The following is an 11,865-nucleotide window of genomic DNA, read 5'->3' as shown; positions in this document are numbered from 1 at the left end:
GCCGGGGCCGACTGAGCCCAGAGTTGCCTTCAGGACAGCAGAGTCATTGTGGTGTCTGGGCTGAGTGTCACTTGTTTCCTTCCCTGCAGCTAGCCCTTGAGGAGCAGGAGAGAGCTGCCGTGGCGCCTGGGTATTGTGCAGGCAGGTGATGATCCAGGGGCCCACAGGTGACCTCATTCACATTCGTGACACCCCAGTTTCTGGACTGTCTAGATCTGGTACCAAATCACTTTGATCCTCTCAAGCAAAATGGTAGTGTTTTTCCAAGATCATTCTTTTGGCATTAATTAATTTTTATTGAGATATACTTGGTATATAACATTGTGTAAGTTTGAGGTGTACAGCGTGTCGATTTGATACACTTCTCTGTTGCAAGATGATCACCAGCATGGCTTGAGCGACCAACTTCGTTGCATCACTTAATTATTCTTTTTTTGTGGTGAGAACTTTTAAGATCCATGACCATTTTTAAAGTTCTGCCATAGACACCTTGATTTTGTCCAATCCCACTTCCTCGCCTTCTCTGAAATTATAGACGTACACTGCTAAAACTTGCGGGATATTTGAAGTTGGTTTCACTCTGTGGGTTTCCAAGCTGTGGAGGTGGTGCCAGGGTGAATGAGCTGCTGGAAAGGACACCCTTTTGCTTCAATCAGAAGAGCTTTTTTATCTGTTAGAGGAAGTTGCTTGAAAAAAAGAAAACTTGGCTACAACATTTGCGAAACACTGATCTTTCTAATGTTAGGAATCGCTGTTGGGTGCTTACTTTGCTCCAGGCACTGTGCTAGGTGCTGTCACTGTATTCATTGATTTAATGCTTGAAACGAACTATGAGGTCCATATAGAACAACACTCTCCAATGGAAATATAATTCGAGAAACAAATGTAATTCAAAATGTTCTAGCAGCCATGCCAAGAAAGTAAAAAGGAACAGGGAAATCAGTTGTACTAATACCTTTTATCTAACCCAATATATCTACAATATTATAATTTCTACATGTAATCAATACAACTTTCTATTCCTTTTTCATACCAAGTCTTTGAAATCCAATGTGTATTTCACACATTAACACATTTCAGTTCAGGCCAGCCGCATTTCAAGTAATGGCTGCAGATGGCCAGTGGCTACTGCATTGGGCAGTGCTGGGCTAGAACGTAAGAGGGCAGGTTCTGCAGCCAGAGGACCACAGTAGGTTTAATTAACGTCCATCACCTCACATAGTCACACATTTTTTTTTTCCTGTGTTGAGAACTTTTACGATCTACTCTTTGAGCAACTTTCAAATATACAATACAATGTTATTAACTATAGTCACCATGATATATGTTACACCCCCAGAACTTATTTATCTTATAACTGGAAGTTTGTACCTTTTGACCACCTGCACCCATTTCTCCCCCCTCCCCCAGCTCTGGCAACCACCAAACTGTTTTCTGTTTCTGTGAGTTTGGATTTTTAAGATTCCATGTATAGGGACTTCCCTGGTGGCACAGTGGTTAAGAGTCCACCTGCCAATGCAGGGGACACGGGTTCGAGCTCTGGTCCGGGAAGATCCCACGTGCCATGGAGCAACTAAGCCCGTGCACCACAACTACTGAGGCCTGTGCTCTAGAGCCTGTGAGCCACAACTACTGAGCCCACGTGCCACAACTACTGAAGCCTGTGTGCCTAGAGCCCGTGCTCTGCAACAAGAGAAGCCACCACAGTGAGGAGCCCATGCACTGCAGCAAAGACCCAATGCAGCCAAAAATAAATAAATAAATAAATTAATTAATAATAAAAAAAGATTCCATGTATAAGTGAGATCATATAGTATTTGGCTTTCTTTGACTTATTTCATCTAGCATAATGCCCTTAAGGTCCATCCATGTTGTTGCAAATGGCATAATTTCCTTCTTTTTTACGGGTGAATAATATTCCACTATATTTTTACATACCACATTTTCTTTATCCATTTGTTGATGGACACTTAGGTTGTTTCCAGGTTTTGGTTATTGTAAATAATGCTGCAATGAGCATGGGGGTGCAGATATCTTTTTGAGATAGTGATTTCATTTCTTTGGATATATCCCCAGAAGTGGGATTGCTGGATCATACGGAAGTTCTATTTTTAACTTTTTGAGGAACCTCCATGCTGTTTTCCATAGTGGCTGCACCAATTTGTATTCCTACCAACAGCGCTTAAGGCTGCCCTTTTCCTGACATCCGCACCAATACTTGTTATCACTTGTCTCTTTGATGATGGCCATTGTTGACAGGTGTGAAGTGATATCTCATGGTTTTGATTTGCATTTCCCTGATGATTAGTGACGTTGAGCATCTTTTCATGTATCTGTTAGTCATTTGTACTTCTTCTTTGGAAAAACGTTTATTCGGTTCCTCTGCCCATTTTAAAATCAGTTTGGGTTTTTGCTATTGAGTTGTATGGATTCTTTATATGTTGCGGAAATTAACCCCTTGTCAGATACATTATTTGCAAATACCTTCTCCCATTCCGTAGGTTGCCTTTTCATTTTGTTGATGGTTTCCTTTGCTGTTCAGTGTACTTCCTTTTTAAATCTGCAGGGTTTGCCCAAAGGACCTGGCACAGGACTGGGTGCTTTGCAGTTGCCCCTTGAATATTTGCTGATTGATGCTGAAGCTGAGAAAGCTTCCACTCCCCCTGTTCTCTTGCCAGGAGAACTCCCATGAGCGAGGAGGTTGCTGGGGAGGGAAGATGGACATGACTGGCCTGGCCACTCGTCCTGGAAACCAGGACCAGAAAGCACAGTCTTGGTCTCCAGTCCTGGACTTTCTCATCTTCAAACGCAAATCATCAAACTGTCACCTACTAATTGCTAAGCTCGGATGAGGATTAGCTTTTGGATCTGGGCTGGGGACAAATGTGTTTGCTACTCATTTCATTTGATAAGGCAGGCCCTCTCTCCCACCACTTCACCCCAGCAACAGGAGGCGAACGTGTTCAGTTTCTCTAGGAGCCTGATGGAAGTCTTGGGAAACCTTGGCCTAACACACTGATTTTCTTCTCTCTCCACGTTTTTCTTGGTCTTGCTGCAATTCCATGCACGCTGGGTAAGACTTACAAGCGAATGCAAGCACTGCCTTTTGTAACAGCACAGTAAACCCACAACAGTGGAGTTTCCCACAGCTACTGATTATGTGTAAAATACTTTTTTGTGGGGAGGGATGTTCTCCTTAAGGCAACAGTTGTCAAGTCCATTTTCACCTCTGAACTCCCACTGCACCTACCTGTGTATCTCTTGTCAGCACCATTTTCCAGCTTAGTGACATCTACCGTTTATTGAATTCTGACCATGCACCTTATTTCATTCAATGTTCACAGCAAATCTGTTCAGTGGATGCTGTAATAGAGTTCATTTTACAGAAAACTGAAGCTTAGAAAGTATAAATAACGAAGGTCACACAACTCTGTATGGTAGAAACTTCCACATACTGCCTATTAGGGACTGAGATGAAACAAATAAAGCAGCTTCTGTAGGTTGGAAGAATGATCAGTAGAGGGAGAGCTGAGCGGGGACCCATGTAATAGTGATAGTTGTGTGTGAGTGAGGCGGGGGCAATTCTGTTCATTTTGAGGGCATCTGACTTTAGCACAGAAGTGGCCCAGTCAATCCCCATTTGATTGTCATTCCACTCATTCATTCATCTACTTTTGGAGCAATAGGTATAGGAAACCAAATAAGATATGGTTCCTGCCATCAAGGATCTTCATTCTACTGCGGGAAATAGCTCCACAGAGATTTAGAGCACGTGATATTAGATTTAATGAAGGATCCTATGGTGGGAAATGAGAGAGGAGGTAGGTCAGGGAAGGCTTCTTGGAGGGGTTGACACCTGAATCAAGATTTTAGGCATGAGCTGGATTTAACTAGATTGTGGGAGAGGGTACAGTGAAAGCTGGGACAACCTGAAAAGTGGCACAGAAGGGGAGAGGTGACTTGATGTGTACGAGGAGTTAAGGGGTTTGGCCTTTTGCTAGAAGATCAGGGATAGGCAGTGGGAGAGAGGCTGGCGGGAAGGCAGGGCCCGGTCACACCTGGACTATACCCTCCTGGGAGTAGGTGGTCAGGGAGGGTCGCTCGCAGGGGAGCGAGGTGGTTGGCTTTCTTGTGGCTGTGCTGTTGAGGGTGGATTTGCCAGGGTAGAGACCAGTCAGGGAAGGAGAGGATGCAAAGTTCTAGGGAGAGACGGAAGGACCTGAAACAGGGCAGGAGCTAGTGGTGAAGGAGAGGAAGGCATGGGTTTGAGAAAGATTGAGGAGGTAAAGTCAGAAACGCACAATGATTTCTCAGAGGAGGAGCTGAGCGAGGGAGAGGGGGAGCAGCTGAGACATGCTGGGGTGTCCCCAGTGAGTCTGGGAACACAGAGCGGGAGGCGCTGCTTTCGCGGACGCTGTGATTTCGGCGTTGGGTGTGTTGAGGGTCACGCGTGCACTGGCCGTCTCTGTTCCTGGGTTTCCAGGGCGTGTGCTCCCTGCCATGCCCTCTGTGACGTGCCGCTGCTCTTTACCCGTAGCCCTGGGGACGGCCTCTTGCTCTCTGATTTGGGTGCTGTCTTCTGCACTGGGGTTCTCTGCTGTGGTCTGCAGCTGTGAGGACAGGAGAGAGCGTAAGTTCTTCCTGGAGAGAAGAGTCACCTGTGGATGGATTAGGATATGAATGAAGGTAGATCTGCCTTTGGGGGGAAATAGGGACACTGGCTTCCTCCTTCTGGGTCTTCTCCCTTAGCTGGGGGCGGGGGTACCTTAAGATCCCCTCTTTATCTGGTTGACTCCATTCATCCTCCACATTCTGGCTCCGGTGTCCTCTCCCTGGGAAGCCCTCCCTGACTAGAGTGACTCCCCGATTAAGCATGTTCAGGGCTCTGTGAACCTCTCCTTTGTGTCGCATCCCAGTTGCAATTTTACTCTGTGATATTTTGATTCAGCCAATTAAATGGCAGCCGGTAAGCCCCATGCAGGCAGAGACTGTGCTAATGTTTGCTCACCATCGTATTCCCTGTGCTAACGTTTGCTCACCATCGTATTCCCTGTGCTAACGTTTGCTCACCATCGTATTCCCTGTGCTAACGTTTGCTCACCATCTTATTCCCAGGAACTTCTGGCACTTACGAGGTGCTCTAGGGCAGCCAGGCAGTAGGGGTCTCAGTCAAGGTCCTGGCAGGAAACAGGGGGCACTTTCTGAAAAGGAACTGAAAAGACTCTAATGAAGGGACTATTTATAAAGGAGTGAAAGGATTAAGGGAGCAGTCCAGGGACTAGCCATGGTGGGAGGCTGTTACCACTTGTTAGGGGTTGAAGTATGTCCCCCAAGGAGAGATATATATATTTCCTTTTTTATGGCTGCGTCAAATTGTTGAGGCATGCGGGATCTTTTGTTGCAGCGCGTGGTCTCTTCGTTGTGGTGCTCAGGCTTCTCTCTAGTTGTGGTGTACGGGTTTTTTCTCTCTCTAGTTGTGGCGCACGGGCTCCAGGCCACGTGGGCTCTGTAGTTTGTGGCACGCGGGCTCTCTCATTGAAGTGAGCGAGCTCAGTAGTTGCGGCACAAGGGCTTAGTTGTCCTGGGGCATGTGGGATCTTAGCTCCCCGACCAGAGATTGAACCCACGTCCCTGCATTGGAAGGCGGATTCTTTACCACTGAACCACCCAGGAAGTCCCTATATTTCTTAATTAATTTAGGCTGCACTCGGTCTTCGTCGTGGCACGTGGGATCTTCGTTGTGGCATGTGGGATCTTTAGTTGCGGCATGCGGGCTTCTTAGTTGCAGCATGTGGGATCTAGTTCCCCGACCAGGGATCGAACCTGGGCCCCCTGGCATTGGCAGCATGGAGTCTTACCCACTGGACCACCAGGGAAGTCCCCAAGGAGACGTTTTGAAGTCCTAACTCCGTTTTTGTGAATGTGATCTTATTTGGAAATAGGGTCTTTGCAGATGTATTCAAGGTAAGATGAGGTCATTAGGGTGGGTCCTCATCCAATCTGACTGGTGTCATTATAAGAGGAGACATAGGCAGAGACACACAGGGAGAAGACAGCTGTGTGGTGATGGAGACAGAGATTGGAGTGATGCACCTATAAGCCAGGGAACACCAAAGATTGTTGGCCATCACCAGAAGCTAGAAGAGGCAAGGAAGTTTCCCCTACATGTTTCAGAGGGAGCATGGGCTTGCTTACACCTTGATTTCAGACTTCTAGCTTCCAGGACTGTGAAGCGATACATTTCCGTTGGATTCAGCCGCCTAGTTTGTGGTACTTTGTTACAGCAGCTCTGGAAAATTCATACACCACTTCCGGTCCTGAAGGGACAAGGGAAAGAAATGAGCCATTTGCAATGATCTGCAGCAGAAGGGCCACCTGCCAGGAGCTATGGCCCAGGTAGAAGAACGCAACTACTGCAAACCCTGGCCGAGCAGGGAGGGAACAGGGGAATAAAGGCCTTGACCTCTCACCTCTCCCACTTTCTAATTTCCATGTCCTGCTCCCGTCAGCCTAACCCATCTGGCAGCCAGAGGGCAAGGAATCTTGATGATGTGGTCTGTAGAAGTCAGCCTCCTAGACACAGAGCAGAGAGGCTGGGGAGAGTGATCTGGAGGGCAGGGAGAGGAGGTCTCATAGAGGAAGTAAATAAAGTATTGAATGAATGAATGAATGAGTGAATGAATGAGTGGGAGCATGATGGAGACAGAACTGCAAGTTAATTCGCATTTCTAGTTTGGGAGCAGATGACTTTGTGGCACTGCCCTGTCTCCATCACTAGGCGAGAAGAGAGGAGTCATAGGATTTTCACAGTTAGGACTTTTGAGGTCGAGCTTGCAGCCCTGCCCTCTGGCTTAGCACCCAGGTTTTGAGGCTTGAGAAGCCTCCCTCTTTGTTTGTTCAGTCAGAACCTTTAGGCTGGATTCTATTTTAAGGCTCTAAGTGAGGTCATTTGGTACAACTACAGAAACACAGCTGTAATTATGAAGTGCCAGCCTCCGAAGCAGAAATGTCGTCGGCCCTCAAGGGTTGCCAACATGAGTGGCTCAGTCGTACATGCAGGCTTGCGCCAGGCCGGCCAGGCCGTCCCCCTGCAACGTGCACCGAGCAAAAGGAACACTGGGGTAATTCAGCTCCTGTGTTGACCTGGGCCCTCAATAGCCAGGTGCTGCCGGCTCTGCCAGCTGGAGCAGTGATACAGGGGAGTCAAGGTGGCCCACCGACTGATGGGCCAATCGAACAAAATGGGCCAGACCTCTCCTCTGGTGGAAATACCGTCAAGACCAGGCTGTACTGGCACAGCCTCTGGAGCTGGGTTTACGTGTCACTAAAACATCTGCAGTGTGATCGGGTCATCTACTTGGCTTTGTATAGACCTGATGACTGCCTCATCTCCATCCTCCATCAGGTAGCTTGACTTGCCCAGCCCAGGATCTTTTTCTTTCTCAGATTAAAAATAGCCAATTATACCCTTTGCTTCTAGGGGTTTTTGTTTGTTTGTTTGTTTGTTTTTGAGGGAGGTTGCTAAAACAGAGACATGGCACGAGTAGAGATTTGGATGGAACAGGTTCTCGGTGTTCCCATCCATTGCTCGGGTTTTCTGACTATGCTAAGAACGCTGTGAATTCCTCTCAGAATTTTCCCAGATGACAAGCATTCACTGGTGTCCACCATGTTCAAGCCACTCTGGGGAAAACATACGCAGTGGCTCCGCCCTCTGACAGGTGACTACTGTTTCCTTTTTTAGCAACCAAACAGTTTCTGTAGGAGCTGAACCAGAAGGGCACCTCAGCGCAGATGCCGAGACTCCTCATCTACTTAACACATATAAGGCAGGCGGGAGACCTCGAGAGGAGAGGCAAGATGAGTTCTTTGAGAAGCCTCTTTCGGTGTGAAACACTCTGGGGAGAAGGTGGTCTAATTTGCACAGGGAGTCCCAGGGTATTCGGTGAGGGAAGGACTGGATATTAACTCTATTAGTCAGGATTTGCAAGGTTACGCTGCTTTAACAAATAACCCAAAACTTTCAGTGGCTCACAACAACAATAATACAGGTTTGTTTCTTACTCATGCGACATATGCATCCTGAGCTGGCCATGGCTTTACTCCATGTTGTCTTTGTCCTGGGATCCTGGATAGTGGAGCAGCTTCTATATGAAGCACTGTTTGGTCTTCATAGCAGAGGGAAAAAGATTCATGTAAACCACACTCTGGTTCTTACAGTTTCTGCTCCAAAGTGACACACGTCCCATATTTCAATTCCTCCCACATTTATCAGTAAATGGCTAAAACAAGTCAGGGGGCAATTCCTGAGTTCAGCAGGGCAGGGATGTATAATTCTCCATAGGATGGAAAAATGGAATATGTGGTGAACATTAATACAACCTGCCATATTTATTTGCACCTTCCTCCTGAGGTTCATAATTAGGGAGATGGGGGTATAGCTCAGGGGCAGAGCATGTGACTGCAGAATTAGGGAGATCGATTATTGTTGGCACCAGGCAGCTCTGATCATGGCCAGTTGCAGAGATGGGCAAGTGGATTCCCAAAATGAAGTTACCAGGAAGTTAGAGAGAGAGAGAGAGAGAGAGAGAAAATCTGATGGGTCCACCTGAGTGAGGCTGGAGAGAAGGGGGTAATGGTTCTGGGTCCACGAGGTGCTTGCTGGTACCCATCCTGACCCAGTTCTCCAGGGTTTGGCTCACCCTGAGAAACAGCTAAAGGAATCCTTGGGAGAGGAGCTCAGATTTTTGGTGTAGTTTTCTTTTTTCCCACAGTTTTATTGAGAAATAATTGTCATATATCACTGTGTAAGTTTAAGGTGTACAGCATGATTGTTTGACTAATATATATTGTGAAATGATTACCACAATAGGTTTAGTTAGCATTCATCATCTCATATAGATACAATAAAAAAAAGAAAAAAAAAAGAATTCTCCTTGTGATGAGAACTCTTAGGATCTACTCTCTTACCAACTTTTCTATATATCATACAGCAGTGTTAACCATAGTCGTCATGTTGTACATTCCATCCCTAGTACTTATTTTATAACTGATACTTTGTTATCTTCTGACCACCTTCCTCCAACTCTCCCTCTCCCTGGTGTAGTTTCTTGACTGAGCATAGGCCAGAGGGTGGCTTCCAAGGGACACTTTGCTTATCCTGACTTTATACCCAGGGAAGTAAAACTTTTCTCCAGCCACCAGCCTGCCACTGCTGTTGGCACAGCTGGAGAAGACTAAATAAGATTTGACCCCTTCCCAAGGCTTCTCAGTTCCTTTGCATTTTCTCCCTCTATCCCCTACCTACGTACTAATCAGGAGTCAGATATCTTTGGATATAAAGAGGCAAAGGATTTGGGGTTTTGAAAAATTCAGACTGGATTTCTAGCTACTACCAACTCTGGAACCTGGTTGAGGCTATTTGTACTACAAACTGTGAAGAGGGACATCTGTTACATAAAAATGTATACGTCACAGTTCCTCCAAGAATTATGACCTAGAAGGCAAGACATAGAATTTAGAAAAAAACTCACAATCAAGGCAATATTTGCTAAGAACAACAGGTATTAAATGTAAGAGACAAATAAGCCTTAGTATGCTAATCCACTGAGATGTTGGGAACGTTTGTTATAGCTAGACTGTAACATGACTAATGTAGTATGTGTGTATGTGTGTGTGTGTGTGTGTGTGTGTGTGTGTGTGTGTGTTGTGGAGAGGTAGGAATAGACGTCAGAGATCCAGAAGGAGTTTCTCAGAATGGAAAGTTCTGTGGGGTGGGCATCTTAGCTGCTCTTTGACTCGATTCCATAGAAGGAGAAGATAGTGCTGAGACTTTATGGAAGAAGTGGTCAGTGTCTCTGCAAGTTAAATCCCATCTTCTCCCCTAAACTCTCGCCTGGAAGGGATTTGATGAAGTGGATGTGAAAGTACACTATGAAGCTGTAACTTACAGTAAGTGGCCCATCAGACCAGCCCCTCAGAGCCAGTGGGTGGCCAGGAAGCCAGGAGAAATAGCCGGGGAGGAGTCTAGTTTCCTGATCTCGGCAGGCTTCAGGAAGAGAGGCTAGTTATGCAGGGAATTTCCTGCCTTCGAAGTCCTTCATGCCAATAACCACAGTTTAGCAAATTCACCTCCTGGCTACTTTTGGGAATTTTCAAAAAATACCTCAGAAGCCCTTTTAGGTTTGTCCTTAAAATCCAAACCCATTTCAGGACTGGTTCATTTCTGAACCAGATTTTGGTAGAAAAAAACAACAAAACCTGACAATTAGTTTATTTCATCAGCTCTCAAAATGGAAGAAACTCTTTTATCTTTTCTTCTTTATTTGGAAATTCTGGGGTGGGGGGAGAATTTGTTCTTGAAAGAATAAGAGGTGGGTGGAGGGCGGGGAGAGGTTAGAAAAATACCTTGGTTTCTGGATGGCGCCGTCAGAGCTAGAGCCGGCCAGGGGCTAGGATAATGCTGGTTGGGGTGGGATGAGGCTGTCGGCAGCGATTATACACAGTATTGTCACTTTAAGAAAAGGGGGAGGCCAGTCTAGGGAAAGGAAGGAGGAGTCAAGTAACAGACAGGCACCACCCCTGCCTGTTTTGAGGATGAGAGACATGTGAGCTCAGGGGCCTGGACCCGATCATTAGGATCCCAGGGAACTGTTTTGCTTCCTATCTTAGAAAAGCAAAGTGGGTGGGAGGTGAGAGGTATGTGTCTTGATTTGAAGGAGCTGGGAAAACAGTGATGTATTAGGTCAGCTGGTGCAGATGAAGTATTCCTGGGGTACACGCTGGGTAATTTGAGGGACAAGCAGTGCTTAAAGGGGAGATGGGGGATCTGAAAGCTTTCGTAAAAGCTGTTTAGTTGTGACATCTACACCTGGTTGTCCTCTTCCCTTTTCTCATGAACCCCTAAAGAGTGGCGATCAGTAGAGAAATGGAACTAATTAGGAAGAGAAGAGGAGAGGTGTGGAAGAACGGAGAGATCAAGGTCTGAGCTAGGAGGTATGAGAGAAGCCCAAGAGGGAATGAGATGCAATTTGTGTCTCCTCCCCCGCCCCTCCCGCCCCCCCCCCACGCCCCCGCCACCTCCCACCACCCTTTCTGTGGTATGTTCTGTCCCAGGAATGTGTGAGGAGGGAGGACTTCACTGGTAGGTACCCAGGCTGGATGTTAACACAGTAATGATTCAGACCATTAGCAGTTTGTGTCTTTGTGGTTCAATCAATATTTGTTGAATAAACCTTAAGGCAAAGTGGTTATTTCTTATGTGTATCATCCAAATGATTGTTCCCAATCTTCTTTTCTTTCTCTCTCTCTCTTTTTTTTTTTTTTTTTTTTGCCCATGCTACGTGGCTCGCGGGATCTTAGTTCCCGACCAGGGATTAAGCCCCAGGGCCACGGTAATGAGAGCACCAAGTCCTAACCACTGGACTGCCAGAGAAATCCCCCCCCCGCCCCAATCTTTTCTTTGTATGGGCAAGAAAGACCCCTTCTGTGGTTAAATGGATGCCTGACTTTGTGCTGGAGTTTCAGTGTGCACTGCAGTTAGACTCACAAGGTGTAGTATGGACATGTTTAAAGCTAGTGTTAGACAAAATAAACAGCAGAAGGAAGAAGAATGAGTGGTGGGAATTCACTGAAGGGTCCAGCAGCTCCATCTGCCAGAAATGCTTTGGAGACCCAGTTCACATTCCCGCTGTAAGCCTTGCCACATACCTCAAGGGAGAAACTGCTGTCGTTTTCTGTGGAAGACAGGAGAGCTGGCTGAAGTAGACACCTACTTACATCTCACCGTGGCAGCTGGCCCCTCTCAACTAGCCTCCAGTGGGCAGAACAAGAGAGCATCTTTCCTTCGTGCATAGATGTCATCTG

This window comes from Delphinapterus leucas, chromosome 9 (genome assembly GCF_059928025.1).
Source record: "Delphinapterus leucas isolate spDelLeu-1000000601 "Yukka" chromosome 9, BTC_Dleu_Yukka2, whole genome shotgun sequence".
NCBI classification, from domain to species: domain Eukaryota; kingdom Metazoa; phylum Chordata; class Mammalia; order Artiodactyla; family Monodontidae; genus Delphinapterus; species Delphinapterus leucas.
This window is presented reverse-complemented; position numbering follows the sequence as displayed.